At 40.0% G+C, this 27,984-nt stretch overlaps 1 long non-coding RNA gene across 2 annotated transcripts in view; it reads left to right on the top strand.

Annotated features, from left to right (window-relative positions):
• Nucleotides 1–27,984, top strand: part of LOC142065316 (uncharacterized) — a 51,077-nt gene that overhangs the window by 13,219 nt on the left and 9,874 nt on the right. Inside the window, exons 2-3 of one of the 2 annotated variants that reach the window (XR_012663347.1) lie at nucleotides 7,132–7,293; nucleotides 16,384–16,848. This is a non-coding gene — a long non-coding RNA (uncharacterized LOC142065316). Of the gene's footprint in view, nucleotides 1–7,131; nucleotides 7,294–16,383; nucleotides 16,849–27,984 lie in introns of those variants that run through there. The other variant, XR_012663346.1, reaches the window with a different exon arrangement.

Here is a 27,984-nt window from a genome sequence, read left to right as displayed (position 1 = left end):
TGAATCTGCTTTAACTTAGGTTTTATGGTCACATTCTGTAGCCTTTACATAGACATTATTTTATGTATGTTTATATGTTTAAAGCCCCAACAAAAAATCTAAAAATTCACTTACTCAGGCTCCTAATAAATACAGCATTATTACAAATACAACAGTGCTTTGAATTTTTATGATAGGTTATGTATTGCTACAGCTACATGTAGACATTAAAAAAAAAACAACAAAAAACAACCTCTATTTGATATTAAAATGCAGAGTAATTCAAGATTGTTTCCTAAAAACGTAAAGCAGAAAACAGTTTATACAGATGACAGTTAAAGAGGTACCTGCAACTGTAGGAACAGCCTTTTTGCCTTTTATGGAGGGCTGTACTGGCAGGATAATGTCTAACAGAATCCCTCCTGATATCGGACTGATGAAAATCAGAAATGTAAAAATGAGACTTGGTGCTGCGCTCCTTTGAAAAGGTGTCTGCACCTCTCCCTTGATTCTGCATTTTCCTTACAGCTTTCATACAAAAATAGCTTCCTCCTTTCCTGCCAGGAAGTTATCAGCTATCCTTGTGTAAATCTCTGCTGACACGTGTTAATTCAACCTTGCTGAGAACTGTCTGCTTTTAAATTGCAGTGGCAGCAAATCCATAAACTGTAGAATTTACTGAGGGTCACATCAGTATTAAGATGCATCAGCACAGCAATTGCAAACCCTGATCCTGCAAATGGCCGTGCTCCCAGGCAACCAGCTGAAGCTCTGGAGAAGTTACGAGGTGGTTCTAAGGACAGAGCACTAGCCCTCCTAGACTGTGAGCATATTTATTCAGTGGAAATAAAGATCTGGTGGGAGCTGAGGTAATTGGAGTTTAATTCAGCTGTCAGGTCATATATGAACTACATTAAAAGGCTTAGGGGCAATTTTGGAAGTGTGCAATATGCTATTTAGTACCTTGTGCAAGCATTGGTGTCTTTGGTCCTGTGCGTAGTGGATCTGGTCATGTGTCAGATCACAAATAAGTCCATGTTAGGAGTAGAAGTAGCCACTAGAGGCGTGTAGATGATCACACAGATGAAGAAATCGCACAAGTTGACCTCTTGGCTACCCATTGGTGCAAATAAAACAAAGTGTAATAGGTAACTAATGAGGCGCTTAACCTAAACCCAACAAAGCTCTAGGTTATTTGCTACATCTCCTGGGCTGAGCAAGGTTAGACATGGAGAATTACAAGAAGCTCATGCCCCTCAGACTGAACAAAAGACAATAGATACCTTGAGTCAGGCTGCGAACAAACGGGTAGTGAAAAACCAAAGGGAACAAGGAGACAGCACTGCTCAGCCTGGCACAGGCTCTAGCTGCCAGGCTTGCGGGGGGGGGGTTTTGAGGTGATTTTTGTCTGTGGCTGCTGTACAGAGCCAGCCTGGGAAAGTATTAGGAAAATCCTGTATCCTGGAAGATGTACGGTAGGTGGACGTGGGCATATGTCTGTTTGCAGGTAGAGTTATGCAATGTGCTTTTAAAGAAAAAAACATATTTTTATTTCTATTGCATGTTGGCTCTAAAGATAATCTTTCTTGCATAGTATGTACTTATGTAACAGTGGTCCTTTATCAAGCAGAAATAGAATAGGATTCTCTTCTGCCTTCATCCCTTGGCCTCACATGGGCTTTTTCATATCCCTTAAGAGTCTGTCACAGATTTTCACCAATGATGCTGAAATAGAGGCTAAATGTTTATAGCAAGTAACACTTGAATTTGTCTTTCATCCTTTCTGGGGGAAAAAAAAGTCTTCACTTAATGCCCTCATCTGCTATCCTCTGAGGAAGAGAGTATTTTTTTCTTGGTGGTAACGGTCCAGCCAGGGGAATGTCATTTAGCACCAAGGGATGTCAACATCACAGAGCATTTGCTAATTTCATCAAGATTAATATAATCCTTGGCGTTCGGTCCTAAATCATTGGTGGCAGCTCATGGCAAAATGGGAAATATCACAGGGACCGATGACACTTGCTACAGCTTTCCCTTCAGCAATAACACTTCTGACGTATTTATCTTAATTAACAGGAGCAGGAGAAAAAGAAAGACATAGAGACTGAGAGAAATTCAATTGAGTTTGAGCAAGATCATAATTAAGAGTGTTCACTGTACAATTCCAAATGTAGATTTCTGACAGAGAAAAAGAAACACAATTCTCTTAAATGAAAGGCAAAAAATGTGATTAAGTTTAATGGAATATTTCTCAACATTTTTCCTTTTTTTAAGCATCAGCTCTCCGTTCCATCTCTATGTAACTCATTCAGAAAGGCTCACATTCCTTTCTAGCAAAATATTCCTAGCCATGGAAAAAACAACAATGAAAACGTAGTGTCATTGCTGAGAGATAAAAGCTGAATCATTCCAGTTGTTTAAGCTTCAAATGCCTTTAAAAATAAAAATTAAATGGGTGGAATGAAATATAAGTATCCTTTTTCTATATTATTTGATTATTGTCCCATTGTTTTTTGGGTTGTTGAATTGTCTTTGCCTCTACAGCAGTAAATACTGGAACAGTGTGCTGAGTAACTTGGCACCACCTGTCTGTGCATCCCCACTGTTACTGATAAATACTTGTGAAAGTGAAATATGAAACAGACTCAAATACTAATTTTTTTATTAGTAATATGCCTGCTTTATAATCTACCAGATTATCACTAATAGTTCATAAGCATCTATAATTTTAAATTATTGAAATTAAAACCAGGCCTCTTGCTGCTTCCAAGTCTTCTTATTTTGCTCTTCAAAATTTTTATCTGAATTTTGCTCATCAACAAATTATTGCTTTGAATGAGTGAGATTCACTCCCACCCCACCGCCCCCCCCCCCCCCAGTAAAGAAATGGAACAGCGCAGAAAGTGTTGGAAAGAAAGCGACCAGAGATGAGAGGCTCGTAAAGGGCTAGACAAACAGTTATGGAGGAGGAGGCTCTGCACCAAATTACTGGGAAAAGTGTGTTTTAGCCAAAGGGCTCCACAATAATAATGAACTTATAAAAACTCATTTCATGTCCAAGTTTTTGAATCGCTTGGTCTGACTAGTGCCTATGCAAAATAGGCACTTATGGGGACTGATTAACAGAACTGTACGCACAAAAAGCATGTTTACGTGTGTTGCGGAGGTAACTTGCATCTATCCCGTGGTAATTATTTGCCTAAAGTAAGAAAAAAATCTGCGCTCTGTAGGAAAACTGAAAGTTAGTTGAAGGCCACCTTAGCGCGTAGCATTGCTGCTCATACCAATATATCTGTTCCCTGCCTAACTGGATTGCTTCTGGGAGGTGAACAATATTAAAGTCATCTTTTTTCCCTGCTGTCAACTGTATCAGGTGCATTTTCCCCTTATTGACAAGTATCTAATAAGCTCAGATCTGCTCACTTTCATCTTTTGGAGATACTGTAGTTACATTGAAGGCCATTTGGTCTTGCAGATAGATATCCCCTTCTGTTACATACTTGGGAAGTGTAATACCCTGACCGGCTTTACCTTGGAAGGCAGATATTTGTTATTACAAGTCACCTGATAGAAGAGCAGCTGCTTGCTGCAAAACCTATCTCAAATTCATGCGTGTAGCAACAATCTTTGTGAAAACCAAACTTTCCCTGGGAAAAAAGAGTGCATTTGGGAATTGAATGTTAAACAATGGAAGTTAATCATTACTGATAAGTGAACTGTGAATATTAAAAAAACCCAAAGTAAAACACACACAAAAAAAAAAGGGGGGGGGGGGGGGGGGGGAAGAAACCAAACCCAAAGCTTGCAGAAATATTTGGTTGCAGTGCTCTGCTAACGGCTGGTTTTCGGTTTGTGTGAACAATGGAGAAACTTCAGGCTCAACCTATTCTGAATTCTGCGTGAACTGAGCAGCCTATTTTAGGTATTAGATTCAAGATTTTAGTAGTTTGTAACACCCTAACTGGTGAGTTCTCTTGGTGGGTGTGAGCAGACAAACATTGTGAGCAAGCAGCTCAGTCTCACTTAGCAAAATAAGTTTGAATTTAGCTACCTTGCTAAAAATGTATTTGTGGATAATCCAGAAAGGCTGTATCATGACTCATTCTTAATCCCTCTTGAGGAAATACAGCAGTGGAAAGCCCACCACGGCTGCGACTAAAGCCACGGTGCTCCTGCAATTGCAGAGGCAGATGACCTTTTGTGGAGAACTCTCACCTTTTGCTAGTGAGGGCGTGAATAGGTGGTTGGACGCCACTAGTAATAATTCAATATCTGGGTTTCAACCATTTCTGGAGCTCCATTCCCTTCCAACCTGAGTTGTTGAGTGAACTAATCCCCTTAAATTACACAGCCCCAGTCCAGCAAAATATGTGGTCTAATTAGAGGATGATACTGAGCAGACTGGTGTCTTTGTGAAGGCTGAACCATCTTCAGTGTCTTGAGTAAACGCAACGGATCATGGCACATGGAGTAGCGGTGTACAGCCCTGCTGCTTTGCTCAAATGCAGTTTCTGCAATCATTTGCAAATCCTGGGGCTGTCCCTCTGCAGAGTGTGTCTCCACGCTGCAGGTGCAATGACTCTGCTGCATCCCTGGCACGTTGGACCCGCTCTGCAGGTTGGGAGAGAGGTCGGTACCTGTACAGCAATGCGAAGAGGGGGTGCCTTTGACCTGCTTCTTTGGAATTCATTAGAATCAGATATTTAGAAAACCATCTAGCTGTGCTTTGGTCTATACCTGTTGTTAGAAATACTGGGCAAATGTGGAAAGAAAGGGTAGATGTTTGTGTGTGTTCTTCCTGAAACGTTTTCGTTTCTACAACTTGGCATTTCTTTGGCATTTCATTTGAGAGTTGTCCTTCCTCTTTCATTACACTTAATGTTCCCCTGCCACATACCCAAGTGACTTTATGTTGACATGTGTCAGTTTGAGATTAACATACAAAAGAATTTCTGCCATCTAGCAATTAGTCTCTTGAAGACGTGCAAAACCTTCAAGACATATAACGGGACTTAAATTTTTCAGTGGCTTTTTCTCACTCTTCTACTAGAATAAGCTCACATGACCTAATGGCTACGTTTAGAATCTATTTCTTTACTAGAATGTGCTTCCATTAATCACTGCAATCTTCTTTCTGTTTAGTTTCTCAATTTGGGCTCTTTTTTCCCCCTTGTTGTTGTGTGAGATCTGATTTTAGATAAATGCCTATTCAGTACTTTATCAGTAAAATTTGCTTTCCTATAAAATGGTAATAAGGTCTTTAGGCCAAGTTCTGCAAATATTTAAAAGATGACTGTATTGTTTTCTGTGTTTTCAGTGAAATGTGCAGTAAAATATTTGTTCTGCTTTTTGAACAATTTGGGTTTTGGTTTCCTGTGTTTGATACAATGAGTGACACAATTTAGATCTCATTGCATCAATATACTTACCCCCCCCCCCCCCATCCCCCCAGTCCAGAAGTAGATACAGGACTTGATGAATAAACAATAACCCATGTGTCCCCAAAATAATTAGAAGAGCCTTTAAAATAAGTAAGTTTGATTCAATTAAAATTCTTTGCAAAATACTTGTGATTTTGGAGAGAGACAGAGAAGCAACAAAGCTGTTCTTGCATGTGAAAACTTGTAAATTCAGAAGGCCACAAGCACCAGTTTTATAGTTCAGGGAAGGACTGGCTAAGGGTGTGCTCTCCAAAAACGAGAAGCTTTAGAAGTTTCTTTAGCAGAACTGATTTAATGAATGAGATGGTCAGACCTTTGGTGCAGCTGACCTGGTCATCCTAACTCATTACTGATCACGAGGTATTTGACTTAGTTGGGTTGAATCCTCACATACGGAGTGCCAGGTGCAGCCTTGCACATTTAACTGACCTGCTTTACCCTTACTGGAGCCTGCTGTACTCTGTGTTCACAGCGTGCACTTGCCATCAAGGCACATCACAGAATGCAGCATTTGCTACTTGTTCCTGAGAGCTGAACCTTACTCCATGTTACCCTCTTAGTCTGGACCTGGCTCACCAACAGTTAACCTTTTGAAACATAAAACGTGGCACAAGTGGTGGTGATCTGAACCAGTCTCCTCTGTTATTACATTAACATCTCAATTTACTGTACATTATTGCACCCTATAACAGTTTTGTTATTCCTGAAACTATTGGGTTTTATTTCTTGTCTGTTTCTTCTGGTTTTATTTTACTTTATTTTAATGAGTAGTGTGATACTTGGTTTTAATTTCTTTCTGAAACTTCAGTATTTCTAATTATAAAATTATTACAGTGTCTCAAGAAGAACAAAAAGCTGATACCATATTTCAGTATGATTTACTAATGAGATCTAATGAGAAAATTGAGTGCTCTCACAGTCACTAAGACCCTAATTCCAGAAAATACTGAAAGGAGTGTGGAACCACACGACACAGTTGTGGGTCCACTGGTTAGTCCTGACACCACAAAAAACATTTGCATTTCTGTTTCCCTTCAAGACAGACACTTTGGGGATTTCTTGTGCAGAGCACTGCTGGCTCTGAACTGGAATTGCTGTGGAAGGGCGGCTGCTTTATGCCACGATAATACTTTGAATTAGGGACCTGCTGTGAAAGGAGTTAAACTCTGGTGAATGTGAGACGGGGTGTAATGCACCCAATATGGTCCCAAATAAATATTAACAAGTGATGTAAACAGGTACCTGTAATCTGCCGGAGGCTCCACACTATGACTTTCTCTCTCTTTGGGAAAAAGCTGTGCAAAATGGGCTGTGGGTAGCTTTGTGTGTACATAATTGCAGAGACCCTCACTCTTGATTACATCTGGTGGCTCTACCTTGGAAAAGTCAATCCATACTGCTAGATTTTCCTGTAGTTTTCCAGGAAAAAACTACAATCTGGTTCGAAGGAGAGAAGGAGGGGGGAGAAATTAGCCTGGGTTCAGCAAATGTGGGTTGCATGCTGGCGGAGGAGGGGTGCGAGGTGAGCCCTTGGGCTCCAGAGGTGCCCCACAAGCACTGCGTTCAGGGCTCAGGGGGAAATTAAAGGTGCTGTGGGTCCTGTGCTGGCCCTTTGCACAGGGGAGAATTTTTCCTCTGGCATGGAAAGGGGCTACAATAGCTGCTATTAACATATTTCTTATTCAGGTTCTGGTCTCTTCATGCCTCACAGGTACTCCATGGGGAGCCTCCTATGCTGTCTGCTCTGAGAAGTGGAAGGTTTTGTGCATATATTCAGTTAATTCTGAAATCTCAGATGTCATCTCCTCAGCCCATTTCCATAATTACTGATGTGGAACCAAATTGTGCAGCCATGATGGAAATGGAAAAAAAGGTAGGAGTTAAGGGAAAAAAAAAAAAAGAAAACCCTCCCCCCCAGCTCTGCCTTCCCAAACTGTGGGCCTGATCCCTTGCCTATGGGAATCTGTGCAAAAACCTTAGTTCTATGTCTTTTTAGCCTCATTCCAGAAGTCACGATTTCAGCTTACATGAGATAAGAGTCTGTGTTTTCCAGCATATTTTAATTAGCTGTGGTTTTCACAGCATTTTTAACTTATTTATGTGTAGCTCTGAGGATCTACTGACCCCTCCTCCTCAGTCAGCTTATTGGATTTATGTGGTTTTTTAATTTATAAGAGATGATTTCCTGATTTTTTTTGTATTTAAATAGGCATTCTTGGCTCTCTGAAATTGTTGCACTTCCCTCCCAGTTCGTTTATCCTTTCCATACAGGCTGAGCTCCTGAGATCTCCCATGATTTCTGGCAAATTTGCCATAAAGCTCCGTGACTAATCCCAGTCTTACCAATGTGTTTGTTGCTTTGGCATCTGGTGGCAACTGCCCAGCAGATACATGACTTTCAAAGGGAATTTACTGGACAATATGTGCTTCGGCACCCTCTCCTTTCTTCCATTTCAGGATGCTTTGGGGTTTTGCTCTCATTCAAGAGGTAGTGATTTGCCATAGGCCAGTCCTATTGCTTCGGGAACCAAACAATTTTTTTGGTTAATTGATGGGCTGAGTAGGACATAGCAAGTGCCTTAATTGTGGCCTCTCTTTGAAGTCATTAAAATTACAGAAATTAATTATCAAATGTGCATAAAATTGCCTTAATCAAATTGCGTTTCTTCCTTGGAAGATTACTGAGCAGATATCATTCTATTACTGTCATTGTCCTGTAACAGCAAATATTTGTATTGTGTTATCTCACCTAAACTTTGGAGTCTCTAGTCTTGCTATATTAAGTATCTCACAAACATATTTATAGTTTCCTCTAGCTCTGGCTTCCTTCATATCAAGCACTTCTCTGCAGGGAGTGAAGAAAATGCTTTTAAGCCTGTAATGTTCATCTTTCTCTGACATGCCCGGTTGTGATATACTAATTATTTTTAAATAACATTCATTAAACCTGTGCTCATCCCTTCAAGATTTTAAAATCGGCATCAGAGAAAATGAAAGCCTTTGTTTCAAATTCTCTTTCTGATTATCTTCTCTCTAATTGACTTTTGCTCCTTTCCAGTCAAGTTTTAATTTCCTCATGCGGCTCTACAAGGCTGTCCGTTTCTATTTTTCTTTCTTCTGTCTGGCTTTGCATTTCTGGCTGCTGTTGTCTGATTATTTTTCATGGCCGACCGAGTACTGTGCAGAATGAAGACCCTAAGATGTGCCTATGGACAAGTCGCAGCCACGGCACCCCTTGCTTTTCAAGAGGTGCTCAGTGCTTCCACAGACACTGGCTGGTAGAGAGGCAGGTCGAGATTTATGTTCAAGGTTTCATATCTCACAGTCACGGACTGACATACACTGCTGTAGTCCACAGAGAGATAATCCCCTCGTTTTTGAGCATCTGTATGACTGACCAGTTGTAATTTTATGTTAGTTGTAAACAATGAATATAATTCTACGTGTTACTAGTCTCAACTATAACACCTAGGAAAGTTGAGCTCCCCATTGCAGTGGAGCATGTGTGTAACTCTTTAGTCAACTGTGAAGATACTGAGACACAGTTTAGGTATATTGAAGCTTTATCATCTGTTCTGACAAGAATTTGATCATCCAGTGCTGTTTAACTGACTGCCTCCCAGAAGTTTGTCCTGCTTTTTAGGTTATGTTGATAGTCTGATAGAAGTTCAAAACTTACTGCATGTTTTGATGGGAAAAACAAAGAAAGTCAAAAACTCCAACCTCCCAGAACCCCAAACAAAAAACCCCAAACCAAACCCATAACATGCAAATAAATACTTCATCAATATATCGTAAAATAAGTTTCACAGATACATCTGCTAAGTTCAACTATTTTAATTACCTTAGTTATCAGCTTGCTTTGTATAACTGTAAAGGGAAAAAAAAAACCACAACCACCTGCAGACCTTTGCAGTGCTGTCTCTCAGATAAATCATCTTTCTTCAAAAAGAAGCTTGTACTTAACACAGTCTCTTACTCATGGCCATCCCTGCTAATGCTGACCTGCATGGCAACATCCCTCTGAAGTTCATTAGCTAAGAGCATGAAATCAGACCAAAGCACAGTTTGAGCATAAAGCCTCCATAGAACTGGACTAGGTGCTCTGATCCCTTTGCCATCTAGTAATAGTGAACTTTGCACTCCTTAAGGGATAAGAAAGGTCTTTTGCATCTCCTGGTAGAGTATTTTGCTACTGGAGAAAACCACTGGTGATTGAATGGAAAGTTTAAAAAAAAAACAAACCACTGCCACACCTGACAGGGTTATAAAGGAGGAAGATATTTGTAAGGCTGGCAAGAACTTACCGTAATATAGTCAAAGCACAAGTAAACTGGGAGAAAAGGCTGTGTCAGAGAATGAATTAAATCTTTATTGTTGGTAAATATTGGCTTCATCAAGTGCAGTGCAGGATGCAGCATCTCCTAGGCAGACTTTTTCTTAATGCTTTCCTCAACATGAGAAGGAGCTATTGTATTCTACAATACATCAAGTATATGTTTGCCAGCAGACTTTATTAACTTATTAAATCAGCAAGACGAAATAGCCACTTTGTTCTATTTAATTTAAAACAATAAAACTAAATAATAAAATTGCAGCTTCATAATGTAGGCTCATGTTAGATAAGAAAGTCTTTTATTCAATATTAGAATTTCTTTCAGTGGTATTGTAGTTTTGTTTACATCCGTGTGTTTGAGTATGTGATGCTACATAAGGGTCCGGGTGTTTGACGACATGTGCCTTGTAATTAAATGTGAAAAACCTTTGCTGATGCAACTTACAAGGTTATGAATTTAAATGCAAACAAGTCTAGAAACTGAAATTTATTTACAAAAACAAAACCAAACCATAAAAAAACAACCACCCCCACCCCCCAAACTCTTCTCCTAATTGTTTAGGCTGCATATCTCATATGTGGAGGTGAGTACGATAACTTTGATGAGAACATCAAGTTCTCGTTTTCATGGATGTGCACAGTTTAAATCCCTGCCTGCCCTCTTGTGTACTACAGCCATAGACTTTTCCTGGGCAATTTCTATATTAGGCTTAGGTTGGGGAAATGTAAATTTATTAATATAAGTTCATAAATGTAATGCAGTGCTGAGTAGCCTATTGAGCATGTCACCATAAAATATTGTTGAAAACAGAATTTAAAGAATGGGGTGTCAGTAGGAGTGATAGATTTTTAAATCTTCCACTTCAAAATCTAATCTGTCTTCTAACTAACTGGGGTTTCTCAGTCAGCAGCTTACTGCACAGTTGTCCATGAGAGAATTTCTTGCACCTTCCTTCCAAGTCACCTACGTTAGCTGGATGCAGAAAAAAACTGATTGAAAAAGTGTCATGGGTCTGATCTGAGAGTTGCTTTGATATTATGCTATATCTGTCTGGAAGAATTAAGTAAATTTTTCCATCCTGTTCTTGATTTATTTTGCATGCAATGATATTGAAAGTCTAGAAATCCCTCCAGTTCTACTTGGAGCTTAGCTGAAACCCAGGGTTGAATGGCATGAGGGCAGCTGATTTGGGAAGACAGACAAGGGTATGGGAGTCAAAGCTTGAGTTTGCACCAGCCAAAGAGCCTGTGGTGAGAAACAAAAAAAGACTTGACTTAGTCTTTGATTTCTTACACCATATCCTAAAAGCCAGTGGTGTCCTTCCTAAGGAAGCATTGTCTCATAGTGACATGGCTGTCCTTCTGGAAAGACAAGACTTACCTAATAATTCTCATTTCCTGAATTCAAGTTAAACCCAACGGGAGCTCTGGATGCTTCTTGCCATGTCGAGGAAGCAGTCAGCCTTTCAGGTGCAACTGTGAGCTCAGACTCTGGGATTGTAAACAAGTAGGAACTTTAAAATGAAATATTTGACAACTGTGACTGTGTGTTGCTCACAACTCTGCGACAGATTTAGAATAGTAATTTTTTTGAACTGGCAAAAGCTTTTTAGATCACCATTGGTAACAGAGTGTCAGCTTTAACTGAGAATTCAGTGTCTTCTGGCAATTTGTGAAACAACTGTTATTTTAGTTGTTTAGTTTTGCATTTGATATAAATGTCTTGAAAATAGACATGCTTTGTTCTTTCTAGATAATTTTTGTTGTAATAAACTTTTCTACTGAACATGGATTGAAAAAAGAGAATAGTTATGGTACAGGTTGCATCTCTGTTTCTTATAATCTGCAGCAGATATAAACACAATTCTTTGATTCCATCATACCGTTTTTTGTGCTTAAAGCCACTCTCTGTTATCACTAATCATAGGGAAAAATTTTTAGCCAGAATCAGTTGATTTTTTTTTTTGGGGGTACAGTTCCAGCTTTTGGATCTGTGCCCATACTTTACCTAATCCGCCTGTTTTTCTGCCTGTGCATGTAGAAAAGGCTGAAGTGGTCACAAATACTCCCAAGCTCAAAATTCCTTGTAAGAATATGAAAACATAGGTGCATCGTAGCTGTATGTGTTGTTTTCAATAAATATATTTTTGACCATTCTTTAATACTGCTTTGAATGCAGTAGTTTTTCATAAAGGCTGCAGGAGCTGAGACTCCCTGTCTACACTCCCTACTGCATATGAGCCTTCTGCAAAGTTTATGGAAATGTGGCTTGGGGTATGACACACTATTGCTCTGAAACAGCTAGCTGTTGACATCCTTGCATTGTTTTACTTTACACAAAAGCGTGCACAGCCAGGAGTTAGGTCTTCTATCAAAAGCTGTGGAAGGGATTTTCTACCAGTACTTGGCTAATCAAAATATAAAATATAGAATACTGAAAAGGTCACCATGGCAAACAGTTGTATTATATTTCACTGAATATATTAAGCATTTCATTTCTAATGTCTCATTCCAAAGACAAAGATTTTAATGAAACTGGAAAATGGCAGGAAGCTTTTATATATATATATATATATATATATGGCTGTGTGTTGCAAAGCAAATAGGCACTTTCAAAGTCAGGTTGCCATTATGCATTGAGATCTTTCAGGCCGCAGGAAGTTTTATTTGAGCTGGCCACAACTTTGCTAACATAGCCAGAGATTTTATTATTTCATTGCTATTTTATTCAAGTAAAAATAATTAACAGCTGCAGCTTACAGTAGTTCCCTCTTTCTTCTTCTTTGTATCTTTCAAAATGAAAGATGATCTCAGGAACCACATCCCATACACCGAAATGGGAGCTTTGCTGTTTTTGCTGTTCTTCATAGAGTTTATGGGAATTTCAGTGGGGTGATTAATGGCGTATAATGGAACAGCTGGATGGAAAACTGGATGCTTTTTACAGCTTCAAAATTCTGATTTTTGTCATGTTTGCACTGGCCATGTTTGGAGTGATGTGCCATGTGCTTTTTGAATTTTATGAGCGCATTAAGAGATAACACAAGCTCAGTGATTGAAATTAAATGCCTTAAAGGGTCTATTTTTTTATTTGTGCTGAGATTTCACCTAATGCAAAAGCTAGCTGTAAAAATTCCTAATTAGGAGTTTCCCATGGCAAAACCATGTACCATAGCCTGCTCAGCGACAACAGGACAGTGAGCTAGACTGATGGTCACCTTCTGCTACTCTCCTGAGTCCCACAGCCTGTACCTCTGGGGCCCAGACACCTCTCTGTGAAGCGACCATTAGGTGGGTCACATTCCCAGGACAAGTGAATATCTGGTGTAGCAGCACATGTGCGGTAGATCACACTGTGGAGCAGGGATGGAGCTCCTTGCTTTTCTGGTCACAGGGTTGGACTTGTGCTGGGATGAGCTGCTCTTAAGATGGATGTGCACTGCGCCCGTATGGATGGAGGATCTGGATATAGCCCCTGCCTTGCCCTCGGCTGCTTGCTGTGCCCGAAAGGTTAGGTTAGAATTGCTTATAGGTAAGAATTACATGGGTAAAGGCTTTTGGTGTAGAGCACAATACCAGCATATTGCATGTGTAGTTTAGCTTGTCTTTATTCCTATGAATTTACATTAGAAGAAAATCATAAGAAGAGCAAATATGTTTTGGTTTATTGCTATATTTGTAGCTTTAGGTTGCAGATTTGTGAATAGAAAGAAATCTCATGAGGATAAATGTTAATTCTCTGCTAGTCCATTTAAAAATACACATCTGCAGTATACTGTTTCTTGATACTAAAGATTCAGCTGCTGTGGAAGTGGTATGTAACATTTGTCAGTGTTTGTCACATGTTTAATTGGATAATTTGTGGGTGAGCAGGGATTTTTCTTAGTAGTGATCTGATATGTTTCTACTGTATGTACCTCTGAAAGCCCACCCTTCTTTAATTATCTAAGAGTCTTGATTTCATTTTCAGTAGTCCTGATTAAGAGTTCAGTCTATAGCGGCTATAGATTATTAACGAATCGGCCTTTCTCTTTTGATAGAAAGAAAATTGTGCCACCATCTCAAATCTTATAGCAAATATTTCACAATTCCAGTCCCACTGGGACAAATGAAAGAGGCAAATATTTACTTTTCTTGTAAGTCAGAAAGCAGTCATGCTGCTGTGGAAGACAAGGTAATGACATGTGCTCTGTGCTGTTTGTCATGTCCCAAGCTCCAGGGATCCAGGTTTTGCTTGCTGGGCAAAAACATTCAGCAAGAGATATGCCTGAAATTGTAAAGAATGAGGGATCATTTCCAAGAAAGCTGAGTGTTCCAGTGAAGTTGGTGTAGGTAGGTGTGCTGGAATGACAAACAGATAACAGCATGTGTTTTTGCTTGAGTATTACAGACCAGGGGTTGCAGGGACCTGGGATTTCTGTCCTGAGTTACCCTCAGGAGGAGGTGCTTTCTGCTGCCTGCAGAGACAGCCGGGGGCACCAGCATGGCCAGGCTGAAGCTGCCTTTTGTGGAAGCCTTCCAAAGTCTCTCAACTAGTTTTGTATACTCAGAATCCTTGGTCCTTTAACAATAAATAAACCCCACAGAAGCCATGTCGCCGTTCATTATGTGCACAGAAAATTCCTCTTACGGTTTTTTTTTCTGGATATGGCTCTTTTGGGGGCTGTAACGGTGTTAAGGGCAGTGTTCTTGGGTTTTATTTTCCTGTTGTAAACTCTGGCATAGTTATTTCTGTACATTGTTACACAGCTGGTTTATTTAACTGACATTTGGAGCAAAGAGAAAGCAGGTGTGCTAATGTAGGTAGGATTACACATTAAGTATTGAAGGCAGGCTAGCGTTCTGAAATTTGCCTCTTTGTGAGATTTGATGAGCCAAAATAGTCCAACCAAGCTGAGATGAGGTTTTCTGTACAGAAGGGCTTGTTACCGTGAAGCTAGTTAAGGAATAAGAGCACAATCTAGTGTGGGGTGGATATGGGCTTTTATTAATGGTTCAAAATGTGTGTTATTACAGCTTTCCTGTACAATTACCAGTTTTTCTGATACACATGATTTTTGGGAATTTTGCTGAGGGGTATGCTGTTGGAATGAAGAGGATGTCTGATTTCAGGTTTTCCATTTTAAATTATGCTTCCTTTTTCCCCCACTACCCCCTTTCTGGTTGCCCTTGATGTCCACCAAAATACCAGTGTTGAAAATGTGGCCCAAGCCCAAATGTAAGCAAAAACTAGGGACCTGAAGGGGGAAAACCACAATTTAAAACAAACAAACAAAAATACCCAAAACAACCCCCCAGGTTTCTGAAGATGATCCTGTGATAACTTTGTGATTTGGGGAATTTTTATATACTTAATGGGGTTGAAAGTAGTAATTTGAGAAATGTCTTATTTTGCTTTGGTTTTAAGGTATCCACTTATTTCAGTGCTTTTTCTTCCAGTGAATAGCCTTTTGATGAATTATTACTCATTTTCTATTTAAGCTGAGGTTTGCTGTGTTGTTCTGCTTTACCGTCCCCTGTGTCTGACCAGTTCCCTTGACATTTCTGTAATGAACCGGTTTTCTTCAAATACTTATCCAGGGAATAAGCATACTAAGTTGATACGGTGAGAAATGAGTGTTTGTTTTTCCTGCTCAGCTGTTAAGATTTGTCTGTTTACACATGCAGGTATCGTGCAGTGTGTGACTGTACTTTGTGTGTTTCTCTCATACATCTATATATATATGTAGGCTGACATCATTATGAGGTGTATCCCTCCATTTTACTTCCTTTTCTCCTCTATTCTAGATAGGTGCAGTATGATATGAATCTTTTTTAAATTAGTGACAATTTAAGATCCAAACTTGTATTTTCTCATTATCTGTTTTATCCAGGTTACTTATTTTACTATGTTTATTACTGGGTACTAGAATTTAGCAATTCACATCGCTAAAGAGATGGAACTAAGGAGAAGGGAGAAGAGAGAAATTTATATTGAAAATATTAACCTATAATTTTATAAATGAATGCTCACAGGATTTTGGACTAAACATATATAGAGGAAATGAGAAAAATTTAGCACCATAGGGCATCTTTGATGCCTTTGGTAGGACAATTTTGTCAAGTTTCTTGAAAGTTTTAGGTAACGTTTGAAAAAATCCCCTTTGAAATTAATACAAACAACCCATCACTGCACAAAGTTCTATGAATCACATTAAATAGATGTGCTTCTTAAATAGAATTAAATATTCTTTTTCACTATATCAACAGCAAATTTTGTAACTCCCTTTAATTGTAATCGATGATGTTCAGCTAGTAAATGAAGATCTGCACCGTGGAATATTAGAAGAGATGCACTGTTGCCTTGATCCTGCCTGTTGCTTTGTGTGGGTTGAGTTAAAGTTGTCTCTGTTCAGAGATTTTGCTGTTCACTTTAATATATTAATTTGTAGATCTGAGGCCTAAGATTGTTCATCTTTTCTGCTATACTGCAGGCTGTTGTTTACTTGCTTTGGTGCTAAACAGTAACCATGCAAGCATAATGAATGCATTGACTAATCATTTCAGTGTAAATCATTTATATTCCAAATTAAGTGGCTTGAAAAAGAGCCGAAAACAATTTTTTAATTTTTTTTTTCCTCTTGCCAGAACCTGAGCTCTCAGGACCCATCCATCCTACAAATCCACCAGGCACCTACTTCTTCCAGCCCTGTTCCTGACCAGAGAAGTCAAACATCCCTAATAAAAGCAGCAATAGAATCCAGATAAAATATTTACATGCTATGAAATTCTAGCCCCCTTATAATGTCTCTGAAGGAGAAGACCTTAGGGTGACACACGAGAAGGATAGGAAGTTTTTTCTTTCCTTCCATTTGGAAGACGCACACACATAAAGGCTGTCAACGCAGGGTGTCGGCAACTTCCAAAAGGTCTGAAAGCTCAATAAAAATGTTCCACTGTAGATTGGGTGAGTGTTGGGTGTTCAGGATTACAGTCCAGAGCCAATTAGAGAGACAGTCTCTCCAAGTGATCTCTGAAGCCTTTTCAGATTCTCCTGGAACATGCTGCTACTACAACTGAGAGTAATGAGCACTTACACAGCGCTTTTTATCAGTAGAGCTGTAAGTGCTTTGCAGAGGAAATCAGTAACGTGATGTGTGCTTTAGCTGGGGAAGTTGAGGCACCGAAGAGAAGAATGGCTATTGAAAGAGCTGGGAGTAAGACCCAGATTTCTTGACTCCCTGCCCTGGGCACTTTTGGAACTTTGCCAGGCAAATAGACTCTAAACTCATACTGGATCCACAAAGCCTTCTCAAGTCTCTTACGTCAGCACTCAGTGTGAGCGATATCAGAATTCAGACGTTGTATCATCTCTAACCTATTTGTCTGGGACTGTTAAGTCTCGGTGCATAATAAAGGCAGATGAGACGATGGCTTCCTTAGAAAACACTGTTTCACTGAACAAAATTATTCTCTACAATAGCAAAAAGCAGGTTTTATTTCTGCCAGAATCTTTGCAACCAAATGGACAAAATTTATCTGTAGCCTGGCAGCTAATATGCGTTATTCTCAGGTTCCCTGCTAAACTATTAAAATTAATCAGGTGGCAAACTTTCATTATGCCAGCTCTAATAAACAAGAAAACCAGGCTCCTAGCACTGGAAACCTCAGTAAATAGAGCAGTACAATAAAGTGTATGAGGAAACTCTCCAAAAGCTAGTAAAATCAAATTAAACAGCACATATACCAAACTATTTATTTTTGTATTGAATCTTTCATACAAAATTATCTCAAGCTATTATATGCTATATAATAAAGTGCAAGTGCCACCAGCTTGGGGGTGAGACTTTGCTGTGTACCCCTTTGGCAGTTCCATTAGTGTTGATGGTGCTGCAGGAATCAGCACCAATAGGTAAATTATAAGGAAGTTTGGCTCAGAGGACTTGCTTTTCCTGTTAGATGAAGAAGGCTAGCTGAGGCCGTTTTGCCTAGGAATAGACTGTGACTTGACACAAGGTCTGGGGAGAGTCAGGAGAATGCAGGAAAAATTAACCAGGCAGCAAGAAGAAACGTATCCAGGGCATTGTTTAAGAATAATAGAGTCAAGGTATAGTGGTCCAAGCTTCTTGGGTCAGATAGACCTGGAATGAGGATGGAAAAGCCGAAGCTGTGGGAGCTGTCAGGATCAAAGAACGTGCAGTATGAGCTACACACAGCATCTTAGATTAGTGAACTAATCAGCTACTGCAGCCCTTATTAGTTTAGCACCAGTGAATGGAAGAGAATGTATCAGGAAGCACGAAGCCACTCAGAGACCTTGAGGTATTGTTTATTTTAAATGCCTGAAAATTTATGAAAGCCACTTTGAGAAATATGACTGCATCTCCAAAGCAAGAGAGAGAACAGGCTGCAGTTTCTAAAGGAGCACGGGAAGCTGAGCAGCATTCTCTGTTGGTACTTGGGCATCTAACTTCCCAGGCTTTTCTGACATTTCCACAGAAAAACGTACTCAGGTTTATGGGATCCCTGGATTTAACCAAAGTGCCCAAGAAAGAAAAGGGCCTGAGAAGGTGCTCCAAAAAAAAGCTGCCTGTGTAAAAGCTGCATAGACAAACTAGGCAGCTGCCTTTGGAGGCGACCTGCGAGAGGCTGGGCAGTTACTGTGCTGCTGGTGCTCAGCCAGGGGATGTCAGCAGCGTTCTGGGCTTTTTTTTTTTAATTTCCTGTGTCTGAGCCTGGCAATCTTTTTTTTCCAAAGGTGGTAGACTGAGAAGCAATGCATTTTTTTATGGCATGTCTGTGAGGAAACTCATCTGTGTATGTGCAAGGCAGCAATATCCACATGGCAGGTTCAGGCAGTCCTGGCACCATCGCCAAATCCAAAACAAGAGATCTGCAACACAGTGCTGGCCAGATTTGTTCACTAAATTGGGATTAGGCTCAACAGCTGCAAAGTCTTTGTGGTTGGCACTTGGGGAATACCAGCTTGCTGCAGGTGAGGGCTCTCACCTGGCACGTTAATTTCCACTTTTAAATTGATCCACCCTGAAAACTGCCTGACTCTGGCTGTTGCAGAGATCCCAGCGCTACAAGGGGTAGATGCTGCTCTGTTGCTGGTTGCACAGCCTGTTTTGGAAATAATGCAGGAACAGCTTTATTGTTTATTTAATGATGGATGCATTAGTAGGATGCACTTTTAATGTTTCTCTCGACGCATGCATGTTTATTTGATTAAGCTGCTCCCTTAACATGAGTGTTGGTGGAAGGTGGTGATTACACTGATCATCTCTTCTGGCACACCTTGTTTTGACTCTGCCCAGGGTAAGTGCTCTTCCCAGAATTCTGTGCAATCTGCTTCTGGGAGCAGCAAATGTCTACCCAGCAATGCAGGACCTTCTCCAAAACAAGCTGTGAATTTAATAAAATCACTCACAAAGAACAAGAAACAGATATTATTTTGTGCATGGGACTGGTAGCCAGGACTTTCAGAAATGTAGTCTAACAAGAAATTTCTCTCTGATTTCAGGAAGTCTTCCTATTCTCCCTCCCCGCCCCCCTCTTTTTTTTTTTTTTTTTTTTAAATCAAATAAAAGTCTAAAGGTACACTCTAGTGTTGGGATTAGCAGCTCAATGTAGTGCTCTGCACCCCAGTGGGCAAATAATCAAGATGATTTCCCTTTCTGCAGCTGCATGCTAACTAAGGCAAATAATGGAGCTCATCAATTAAACAGAGAGGGCCATGCTGGAACCCCTCTACCTAGTCCTGTTATTGCTGGCTATTTTAAACTCTAAGCATGATGGATGTGTCCATGTTCAGAGGGTTGGTATCAGGGGTTGATGTTCTGTCACATTCCCAAATCCTCCTTGCTTGTTACATGTACAGGTGATGAGGGAACCTTCGGGTTTAACGAAAGGCTGCCCGTAGCATTTGCCCATTGCATTCCAAACATGGTCATTTCTCAATTCAGTTACTTCACGATGTTTCTTGAATCTATTACATGGAAACAGAAGATGGAAGATAAAAACAGTGGGATAATGATATAGATGAACCCTACAGGGCTTCCTGCAGCTTTTTATGGCCTATTCAATAGCTCATGGAGGGGTTTGGGGTGGTTTTGGGGTTGGGGGTGTTTCAGGGTTTTTTTGTTCTTTGGTTTTTGTTTTGGGTTTTTTTCCTTAAATACAGACGACATCTTCTGTGTTAGTTGCAAAGGAGACTCTGACAGATGGGATGAAGAATGAGCAAGTCATAAAGTGACAAATTAGGTGATTAGGATATTTTAGTTTGGTTTTGGTTTGGACGTCGAACAAATTGAGTGGCTCATGGGACCGACTGTTGTTTTGCAAACTGTACACGGTAGAAAAGACTACACTTCATCTTGTAAAATGTACCAAGAGTATCGACAGTGGGGGCTGACCATCAGCTTGTATGAGTGGCTTGGGAGGGACTTAGTGGGGGGGGGACTCTGTAACTGCCTGGTCATTTTGCACCTGAGCCTCTTGTCAGGAAGTTTTGCAAACTTGCCTTGTGGGGCAGACAAAGGAAGAAGTGCCCCATAAAAAATTTATGAGCCCTAGAGAATGTTCTCCTCAGGGGTGATCCAGAGAGTTGTGAGTGGCTTCAGGGAGAGGGAAAGTATTTGAGCTTCCCCTTGAACTGAAATTGTAAGATTTTAGCTGACACTGGAGAGCTTGTGTCCACAAGTATTTCACAAGTCAGTTCCGTATAAAGAGGGAGGGGTTTGAGGCTTTTTAACGACATATATATATTTTTCAGTTGTTGCAATGAAAAAACAATAGTGGAGAAATGTGATGTGCATGGGATTCACTATTAAGCCGTTCAGACACTGCAATTTCAGACATCAATTTAATCAGGCCAACTAGAGTGAATATGCTGGTCTGAAATTAAATGATATATGGTTTCTGAGGAGATGTAGGCAGATTGAAAGCTGAATGGTTTTCTGGAATCACTTTGTTCAGATGTGACTTGTTTTTTCTGATCCTGGGGGTGCTATAACCATTAAAGAGCCACCTTGACAAGCAGGCTGTCCCTTAGACGAAGCCACAGGAACCTGGTCCTCCAGCGTAAGGAAACATTAATTTGGTCGGCTGCCAGTTGGCAAGTCTTGAATTAGTAAGTCTCTGTCTTCTGTGATAGCGTTAGTTCTGCTGCATCAAGTCCTCAGCAGAACTTCAGTCTAGACAATGAAATAGAATTTGCCTGCAGAAAAAGCCCACAATACCCAAGAACTGAATCAATACAGACACACATTCAGCTTTGGGCAACAGTCTTGTCAAATCTCATAATTTAAGGAACTTGAGGTCTGTGTCAGAGGCTGGGAGAGAGAACTGGTGGAGAAGGACGCGAGTCAGATGGTTCAGCTTTAAATTAGTTGTGCCCCACTAGTATGATGTTGTGTTAAGTGCCAGCTCTTAGGTGCAGGATTATACTACAGTTTCTTCAGCTGTCCAACTGTGGCATCGCAGCAGACGGGGAAGATAGTTTTGTGCTTGAATACTGGACTGTGATTCAGGAGAAATATGTTTGAATCATGGCTTTCCCATGGACTTCCCATGTGAGTAGGCAGCTTTGCATGTTGCTTATGTGCTCTGTATGTCAGTTGTGGGGGACAAATCAAAATTTGTGCTGTTCAGCTGGAAGAATTGTGGTATCTTGAAATACAGGTTTACTGTTAATTTCTCCTCTTTGTATTGGAATCACGATGACCAGCCCAGAAGTACCATGTTTATTATGGTGGTGTCACAGCTTCCAACCAGGAATGAGGCCCCAGTATACTGGGAACAATACAAAGGGAGAGCAGAGCTCTGTTCTCCGTGGTATTCATTGTTTTAGGGGCTTGTCCAAAGCAGGAAGTTATTCTGTTATTGGATAAGGTGTGAATAAATCCACATAAATCAGTATAGCTTCACGGGGCTGCTCTGATGCCAGATTAAAAGCAACTGCTTTTTGCTTGTATTTTTTAGTCTGTTTTCAACAACTGCATTTTTCTGTAGGATTGCTGTCAATGAAATATTTTAGTCTGCTGTGATTTACCTCCATAAACCCAAGTGTACAGAGTATTCTCTTCATCTCCTAAATGTCAGTGTGTTGTGCATCTAGTTTTTGGTTTTTTATATATATATATCGGCTCTATATCCTTCCAGAGTTGCCTGTATTTTACCAGTGAACAAAATGATTCCATAAAACATGCTCTGTAAAGAACCTGAGATCCTTTTGAATGACACATGCTCTATAAATGTATAGCCAGTTGTTGCAGCAGGTTTTTGTGGTACATGAGAGAACGACAAGATGAGTCTCTCCCTTGTACTGGAAGATGGGGGTGGAAGAGAGGGAAGGCAGGAGGTGGGTGGTACTGAAATGGCTCCCAGGGAGGAGAGAGGAAGGATGTATCCTCCAGTGATGTAGAATCAGCTTCGTTAAAGAGTTACTCCAGTTAAAGATCTGGCCCATAGGCTACTTCTCATGCCATGATTGATGTAGACGCTATTTGCTGAACCCATCCTACAAATCTTCATCTTTATGATCAGTGGCTTGAGCTCCATCTATATTTTAATATACTTACGATATGATTAAAAACATAAATTTAATCAATAGGGAAAAATTACGTTCTTTCTTTGTTAGTATAAGGACATTATGTCCAGCCTAGTTCTGTGTATGTTAGGAAGGAAATAAGTAGGGAGGAGTATAACGCAGTAGCTGATTTTTAATATACTGTGAAGTGCTTATAAGGTGAGAACTATTTCTTCCAGTGATTATTTTCTCATCGTTTACTTATTCAGTTGCATCTGCTTCTAAACACAATTCACAAACTGACCTTAATTATTTCTAAGCCTGTAACTAAAGGGGTGTATTTTAAAAGGCAAACCCATCTGACTGAAATCAGTACATTAAGAAGTAACGTTTTAATTAACTCAGGAATACTTTCCCTTATTAATTGTGATTTATTTTTCCTCTCTTACCTAGCTCTTAAGAGCAGAAGCTTATGAGTTCTCCGTGGAATTCTGTTACTATAGTGAAGTAGTTCATTGAAATTTGAACAGACAAAGCCTTGAGGGTATTGAAAAGTTTTCTGCCAAAAATTTAGCATTTCCAAGAATTAATGGAAACACCTATTCCCATGATCTGCTATGCGCTATTCACTGTGTTTTTAACGCGTCAATAACTTGATCCAGATTTTCAAGTGACTGTAGAGTTGTGACCGAGATATTGCTGCAATGTTTGTTTAATTTCATGGAGAAAATCTATTTAAATAAACCGTATGCTCAATTAGGGAGCTTTTCTTCTCTTTCTGAGATACAGCTAAAGGACATAATCCCAAGGGAAGGGAAGTTCTCAGCTCCCACTGACTTATCTTGCTTCCAGGTAGCAAAGGCACAGGGACATCTGACATTAAGACAGCAAAAGAAAGAACAATTCAGGAGGGGGGAGTATAAATTTTCAAATTTCATCAAGTAGTCGACTCAAGTCCTTTAACAAAGCACCAGGGAAGACTTGGGTTTATGACTGTCACAGGGGAAGAGATGAGAAGAAAATAGTGGCATCTGTGCAGTTCCACTGGGCAAATTCTTGGAATTTCGTTAATGGAGCCTTAATGAGCAGAAAACATATCGTCATGGCTGATCTGTGTCTCTGGAACCAGCATGTCAGTAGTTTATGATGGACCTGATCTTATCTCTACTGCAGTCAATGGCATTGTAACCATCAATTATTTCTTACACTTCTCATATATAATCTCTGTTTGTACTTCATATAAGAATTAAGGGCTTATGAAATGTCCTGGGTTGACAGCCCTAGAGACTGAAATTCTGTTTATTCATGAAGCAGGCTGAGCTTAACTGAGAGTACTTCTGGCACTTCATCTCAATGCTGTTGTGGTTGGACCCTGTCTACAGGCAAGAAGATACCTCACCAGCAATCTCCTTTCACTTCTTGCATCCCCCAGAAGTGCTAAGGCAGACGGCTTCTAGCTACTGAGCTTAGTTATTTTTCCTGGGCTACAAACAAGGGCAGATATAAATGACTCTCTAAATTTTATTTATTACTAAATGTATTCTACTTCTCAGCAAGAAAAGTGCATTACTTTTGTACATATTTGGTCCAGTTTGGAGGAATTTCCTCTGCAAGGCCAAGTCTGACTGCATGAGAAGGTGAATTTTAAAGATCCAGGTTTGCAGACCACCGACGAGCCCTCAAATGCTAATGAGTTTCAGTCGCGGCCTGCCAAGGGCACATTGGAAACAACGACCTCTGGCTGAAAGGTTCAATATCCTCTTACCAAGCCTCTGAGGCCTGCAGTCATGTTGATGGATTTCCTTTCATGTTGCTTAGATATTAACTCTGTGTACTACAGAAGAAAAACCTAAGCCATAGTCTGAGTGGCAAGAAAAGTATTTTTAAAAAACGGAAATATTAATAATTTTTATTAGTGTTTCTGAAAAATAATAGTACTTTTATTGAGCTGTAAATGCGGCCATCTACAAAATGTTAAATAAATGAACGTTTTTAAATGAGATTATAACCTTGAGGAAATCAACAGGAATTTATTATTATTTATTTAACTTGCAGTGTTTCATATGAGGATATTGGTTCAAACAAAATTTTAAGCTAGATGTAGGATGCCTTAGTCCAAAAAATCAGTCATCCTCCGCTAATCTGCCCTATGACGTAGAGGACAATGTATGGACATTTTTAAATTAGATTAAAATTGTATTTTGGAATTAATTCATCTGGGGCTTTATGAGCCACAAAAAATGCAATTGAAGCTCTAACATTCACTTGGGAAACAAAGAAAAGTAACTGCATTTAAGAGACAGAATTTGGTAAGCATCAATTTATATATATAAGGATCAATACGATCATCATTAAGTTTCATCGCTGATCACAGTATGTTGATCGGTGGCGCTTCAAGGGGCTGAAAGGGATTTCTTTCTACATAATGCAACTGCGTAGAAGATTCACTTTTGCAGGTGAATATCAGGTATTGCCAGTTCTACTCAGATCATGTGCCTGTAGTTACTTGCGGGAGAGAGGCTGATCCAAAGAAATGCATTTTTTCCACCATATTCAGATAGCAGTGTATTTAAAATGGGAGGTGCTGTCAGCACCTTGCAGTACAAGCTCCTTATTTTTATGAAAATGTTGAGCTATTACATGAACAATATATAGAAATAAGCCACCTTCTCCTACAGTCCTTAAAATGTACTGAATAAATGGTGATAATCTCTTTCTAGAACTTGAGCCTAAAAGGAATAAGACCCTACTACCACTCTAGGGTAATGGAGTTATTTTTTCAATGTCAATGATACGGTCTAGTATTTCTGGCATGCTGACAGACCATAACAAAGGTCGTAACACTTGCTGTCTCCAGACTCCCAGGGACTCAAACGGGAGTTTCAAGTGCACAGTATTGAGCCTACAAATTATGGTTTGAGAGAAGCATGTCTGCTAATAGTAATTTCTGATAAATAGCTGGTGAAAAACAACCCTAACGCTTCTGGGGGAAGGGAGAGAGTGGAAGCTGTGTGCAATTTCTTCATTTCTGCTAATAATATTAATCCTTGCACTGTGTCTTTTATCTGTGGACTTCTGATAATAAGGATGCAAGTGCGTAGAATAATTTTAGGCACAGGGAAATTAGATGATTAATCCAAGTGCTTTGATAGAAAGAGGAACTAGTTCTCCAGCTTCTGAACTCTTACATAGCCCTGAGAGAAAGCCTGGGATTTCATTGCTTCCTGTGCTAATTTCTGTATAATCAAACTAAAACATTTTGTGACAGTATGAACTTTTTTTGAAAACTTGCTTGTAGTGATTGGGAGGTTGTGAGTCTCCTTCCCTGGAGACATTCACACCCCGCCTGGACGTGGTCCTGTGCCCCCTGCTCTGGGTGTGCCTGCTTAAGCAGGGGGTGGGACGGGGTGAGCTCCCGAGGGCCCTTCCAGCCCCCACCAGCCTGGGATTCTGTGATTTTGTTCAGCTTAGCATGGAAAACCGTTTTCCATTTTATTTTGTATACATATATATGCATATATATATATATAAAAAAATTACCATTTTTCAGTCTTTTTGTAGTGAGCCATACTTTGTTCCAAGTTATTTAAGCCAATAAATAATTCATTATAAACATGGTAATCCTATAAAATGTATTTAAGGCAGAACTGGGGTGGCAGCGGGGCTGATGCAGTTAAATTATACTTAACGAAAGTCCTTTGGATTTGCAGCCTTTCTGGAGGATAGCGACTTGAAGATCTACATGAGTTGATTCCTACACAAACTAGGGTGGATATAAATACTATTGCATAGCTCATTTAATCACATGTAGCTTGTTTTGAACTCTAAAACCATACTTTCAAAGTTTGCTGTCAATGTTCTCCCAGATTCCAGTTGCTTGTCACTGAATGTCATTTATTGCAGAAAATCTGATTATTTTCTCAAAATGTTGATGGGAAATATGAGAGCTGTGAGTAAAGCTGCTACAATATTCCCATTTTTCATCTGGGTCTGTCACGGAGCCAATGAGCAACTCCAATGTCTCCTCCCTCCCTCCTTCACTCTGTCAGTCTCCATATTAGACCCAAAACCCTGGACACGGGAAAAAGTGAGTTTTGGCTAAATTTGGGGATGGGGAACCAGAGAATGAATGGGGAATAAATATTTCTTTCAAACTGTGAAATAAGCTTCGTCTCAGATCTCTGAGAGTTTGGCAGCAGAGGCATGGTGCGGTGAAGAGAAGTAAAAGGACAACCTGTGGCCTGAAGCCATACATATCCACTGGGCATAGAGGAAAAAAATAGATGGGAAATCTGTGGTCGTCATAGCTGGCCTCTGCAGTCCCTGAGAAAGGTTCTGGGTTTCTCTGTTTAGGTTTTGTGAAAGGCTGTGATGTGCACCACAGCATCTATTTTCTCCTTCAACATGAATAGTTAGTTGACTAAACTACCGCTGAGTGTGTGCAGGACTGAAAACACTTGCATTTATACAAATAGCCAAAAGCTTAGTGCCCAGGGAGAGAGGAAATCAGCTTACACTAATCATCCCAAGTCAGCTAGGTAGGACTTTCAGGTGGTAAATTTGTGCATCTGCTGCTGTCAAAATTGGTGGTAGTGAGGAACCTTTTGAAACCAATCTGTTTTCTCTTGCATGCGGTGTAATGGGAGCTTTTTTCCAGTGCACAGAAGAGTTCCTGGAAAAAAAAAATTAGTAATTTTCTCTTTTCTGGCATTATTTTACATGTTTTATGATGACTGTACAGTGTTTGCCTACCTAGTTCTTCCTCTGTCTTTGAGTGATTAATCTTTTTTATCCCTGGTTATAAACTGGTTTGTTTCTTTGGGCTCTTATTTTGTCAGAGGGATATTTTGACACACTGCTGAGCTGAGTGAGATTATCCCAATTACATTTTACTGATAATATTTGTTGTCTGATGCCTTCCATGTGAATATCTGCATGGGATGAAATATGCTGCCTTTCATCTCTGAGTGACCTTGCTTTACTCATAGGCAATTTGCACACGAATTATGATCTCCAAAGCAAGAGGTTAATTATGAAAATCGGTGACTAATAGACCCTCGACCAACAAGAGATTTAGCACCCTAATCACTAAGTATAGGAATAGTCGGTGCAGGCGTGGGACTCCAGCAACCTGTGCTCATTTCCCTACTCTTCCTGCATTTATGGATGTCTCTGGGAAGTTCCTCAAATCCTGTGCCTCAGAAGGCACATTTCTATAAGGAAAACTGATAGCTTTGGGGTGGTTGAACCTTCCTTATCTTCTTGGATAGTAGACACAATTGGATAATCTTCTTGGAAAATAGACACAACTGTAGTCTGACAGCAAAGGTGCTAGAGGCGCACAGAAGCGATTTTCCTGGTTAAGTGTGGATACTCCTGAGCATGACACAGGTCATCTGCTGGGATTCCCCACTGCTGTAGAGAGACCTGTAATGCCAGGCCTCAGCAGGAGGGTATGCCTTTCCAGAACTGGATAGCTAATTCATAGGAGCCCTAGGATAGGGAGGATGTTGAAGACTAATTTATTGCATGTCTGTTAGCTTTTTCTAACTGAGAGCACAATTAAAAATGTGACATTATTTTTAGAAAGTTATCGTTAACTGTTTTTTTTCAGCAATCACATTTTCCACTTTCGTATTGTTGTGACATCTCCTATCTGGGTATGGCAGTTGCATGAATTAAGTTAAGTGCTGTTGTTCAGCTTGATTACAAGGAAA

The sequence above is a fragment of the Phalacrocorax aristotelis genome, chromosome 16, assembly GCF_949628215.1.
Source record: "Phalacrocorax aristotelis chromosome 16, bGulAri2.1, whole genome shotgun sequence".
Classification (NCBI taxonomy): Eukaryota; Metazoa; Chordata; class Aves; order Suliformes; family Phalacrocoracidae; genus Phalacrocorax; species Phalacrocorax aristotelis.
This window is presented reverse-complemented; position numbering and strand designations above follow the sequence as displayed.